The sequence below is a fragment of the Leptidea sinapis genome, chromosome 21, assembly GCF_905404315.1.
Source record: "Leptidea sinapis chromosome 21, ilLepSina1.1, whole genome shotgun sequence".
NCBI classification, from domain to species: domain Eukaryota; kingdom Metazoa; phylum Arthropoda; class Insecta; order Lepidoptera; family Pieridae; genus Leptidea; species Leptidea sinapis.
Window position 1 is genome coordinate 550,001 of NC_066285.1, and position 3,713 is coordinate 553,713.

The 3,713-nt window shown below is 51.7% G+C and overlaps 1 non-coding gene across 1 annotated transcript in view; it reads right to left on the reverse strand.

Annotated features, from left to right (window-relative positions):
- The window catches only part of LOC126970748 (5.8S ribosomal RNA), a 157-nt gene extending 47 nt beyond the window's left edge, over nucleotides 1-110 (reverse strand). Inside the window, exon 1 of the ribosomal RNA XR_007730696.1 lies at nucleotides 1-110. This exon is cut by the window's left edge and continues 47 nt beyond it. This is a non-coding gene — a ribosomal RNA (5.8S ribosomal RNA).
- Between the last annotated feature and the right edge of the window lie 3,603 nt (nucleotides 111-3,713).

The following is a 3,713-nucleotide window of genomic DNA, read 5'->3' on the forward strand; positions in this document are numbered from 1 at the left end:
TGTGCGTTCGAAATGTCGATGTTCAAATGTGTCCTGCAGTTCACACTATGACGCGCAGTTAACTGCGTTCTTCATCAACCCGCGAGCCAAGTGATCCACCGTTCAGGGTAATAGTTTTTATATTTAGAAAATACGTGAACGATCTCTGTGTGTAACAAAATATTATGTGACGCACGCATTGCGCGTACGTCGTGCCGGAGACGTCGTGCCGGACACCCCCCACATGCGGCGGGAGACGGCAGCGCGCGCGCGGCAAACGCGACAACGGAGCACAGAGAGCACATCGCGAGCGCGAAAATAATTAGTGATTGACACGTGATTGAAGTTATCATCGTCAACAGTCGGCTGTGAGCGAAGCGAGTCGGCGACAACGCTCGCGCACGCGACCGTTACACGTTAATAATCCTTCCGCAGATTCCCCTACGGTAACCTTGTTACGACTTTTACTTCCTCTAAATGATCAAGTTTGGTCAACTTCCCAGCAACGCCGACGGCCGCGAAGCCACCGTGTGTCGGTCCGAAGACCTCACTAAATCATTCAATCGGTAGTAGCGACGGGCGGTGTGTACAAAGGGCAGGGACGTAATCAACGCGAGCTTATGACTCGCGCTTACTAGGAATTCCTCGTTTATGGGGGATAATTGCAAACCCCAATCCCCAGCACGTAGGAGTTTCAACGGGTTGCCCAGGCCTCTAGGCCAGGGAGAACATGTTGATTCCTTCAGTGTAGCGCGCGTGCGGCCCAGGACATCTAAGGGCATCACAGACCTGTTATTGCTCAATCTCGTGCGGCTCGAAGCCGCCGGTCCCTCTAAGAAGAATTTTAATACGCCGCCAGTGAGTTGCGCGACCCTGAAGCCGCGCACACCTAAATGACGACGCCTATTTAGCAGGCTAGAGTCTCGTTCGTTACCGGAATCAACCAGACAAATCGCTCCACCAACTAAGAACGGCCATGCACCACCACCAACCGAATCAAGAAAGAGCTGTTAATCTGTCAATCCTTCCAGTGTCCGGGCCTGGTGAGATTTCCCGTGTTGAGTCAAAGTAAGCCGCAGGCTCCACTCCTGGTGGTGCCCTTAGGTCAATTCCTTTAAGTTTCAGCTTTGCAACCATACTCCCCCCGGAGTCCAAAATCTTTGGTTTCCCGGAAGCTGCCCGCCGAGCCATTGTAGTAACGTCGGCGGATCGCTAGATGACATATTTACGGTTAGAACTAGGGCGGTATCTAATCGCCTTCGAACCTCTAACTTTCGTTCTTGATTGATGAAAACACCTTTGGCAAATGCTTTCGCTGATGTTCGTCTTGCGACGATCCAAGAATTTCACCTCTAACGTCGCAATACGAATGCCCCCAGTTATCCCAATTAATCATTACCTCGTAGTTCTGAAAACCAACAAAATAGAACCGAGATCATATTCTATTATTCCATGCACGCAATATTCAAGCGGCATTTTGAGCCCGCTTTGAGCACTCTAATTCGTTCAAAGTAAAATTGTCGGCCCATCTCGACACTCACTGAAGAACACCGCGATAGGATTTTGATATTGAACCGGCGTTTTACCGCCGGCTCACCGACGATATGCTCCGCATTCGTGTCAGCATCACCGCGGATGCGGTGCACCGACAGCGCGGCGCACAAATGCAACGTTCGTCGCGTTCCAAATGGGCTTCGACGTCACGTCTTACGAATAAAACGCGACCAGTAAAGTCACATTGTTTAGAGCCTCCCGACACTCGGGGCTCCACAGTGAGTATATCCTTGCCAAATTCGGCTAGGCTGGCTTCGGCCTTAGAGGCGTTCAGGCATAATCCCGCGGATGGTAGCTTCGCACCACCGGCCGCTCGGCCGAGTGCATGAACCAAATGTCCGAAACTGCGGTTCCTCTCGTACTGAGCAGTATTACTATCGCAACGACACGCCATCAGGAGGGTAAAACTAACCTGTCTCACGACGGTCTAAACCCAGCTCACGTTCCCTTTTGATGGGTGAAGAAACCAACGCTTGGCGAATTTTGCTTCGCAATGATAGGAAGAGCCGACATCGAAAGATCAAAAAGCAACGTCGCTATGAACGCTTGGCCGCCACAAGCCAGTTATCCGTGTGGTAACTTTTCTGGCACCTCTTGCTAAAAACTCTTTATACTAAAGGATCGATAGGCCGTGCTTTCGCAGTCCCTATGCGTACTGAACATCTGGATCAAGCCAGCTTTTGCCCTTTTGCTCCACGCGAGGTTTCTATCCTCGCTGAGCTAGCCCTAGGACACCTGCGTTATTTTTTGACAGATGTACCACCCCAGTCAAACTCCCCGCCTGGCAGTGTCCTCGAACCGGATCACGCGGGAGTTGTACGGCGACGAGCGTTGCCGCCACGTCGCCACTCTGCACGCTTGGAACGAAACACCGTACGCCCGCCCATATTATCGACCGCGCACCGCTTCCGCCTAACCAAGTAATTAATGAAACAATGAAAGTAGTGGTTTTTCAGCGACGACCGCGAACGATCTCCCACTTATGCTACACCTCTCATGTCTCCTTACAATGCCAGACTAGAGTCAAGCTCAACAGGGTCTTCTTTCCCCGCCGTTTCGCTAGATAGTAGATAAGGACACTCCCCTTCTCAAGGACTTGTCAAACTTTCGGTTATAAAGATCTAGATCCCATTTGCGCCAAGCCACTACGAGTCCGACACCAATGGAGGGGCACTGATACCCAGTGAGCTCCCCTCCCCCATAGCGACAGCGGGAATCTCGTTAATCCATTCATGCGCGTCACTAATTAGATGACGAGGCATTTGGCTATTTTCCTCCCGCTTCGTCGGTGTTTCGTGACCAATCCATTTTGATCATTAAGATTTCACAAAAGGATTACTTGTAATCATTATGGATCCCCGAGGACACCACTGTCCCCCCCCAACTGACGTTGCGAAAATTTCGCCGTGGTCCGGTTCGATGTCTATACTGGGGACCAGTCTCCTGAGTTTTGCAACTCAGGGTATGAACTGGCGGGAAGAACTGGCGGGTCCGGCGTCAACCCTTACCGCAGGAGCCCGGGCCCTGACTCTGGCCGATCGCTCAAGCGGTTCTCGGTCATCTGATTGAACCGCGTCCAATTCATACACGACCCTCTCAACGCAACAATCGAAACGCTATCGAAGAACAACTCCTTCAGCCGCAGCAGTTTCTTAAGATCCATATAGGATGCTCTGCTCCATACACCGCGCCAGGATATGGTGCAAGAGGTAACGCTGATCTTTGCTGCTCCGTGCAGTCCCAAACGGCTGCGTACCCTCTCGATCAAGTCCCCGTGTTCGGCATATTTATTACGCTTCTCACGATGGGCTTGATCGAGCGGGCGCTGGCCAGAGACTACCTGTGCGTCAACGATAACTCCCTCACTATCCCTTTTGCAAATGATGTCCAGCTTCCTAAGTCCTTTATCACCAGTCTGGACGTGGCGCTCCAGTTCAACGGTCCACCCTTGCTCCGATAACGCCGAGGCGAGTATCTTCACTACCCTGTTGTGTCTTTCTATCCGGCCGCCATGTGTTCTGAAACACTTTTGTATTATATGAGCCGTCGTCTCCCTGACCATGCAGCCTGCACGGCAGTTCCTGCGTCCCCTTGTGGTTCTTATTCGGGACGGTAATGCATTAATGTGGCACTTAACAAAGTCCACGTAATCGCAGCCGGTTATTTGGTGGCATTTCGCA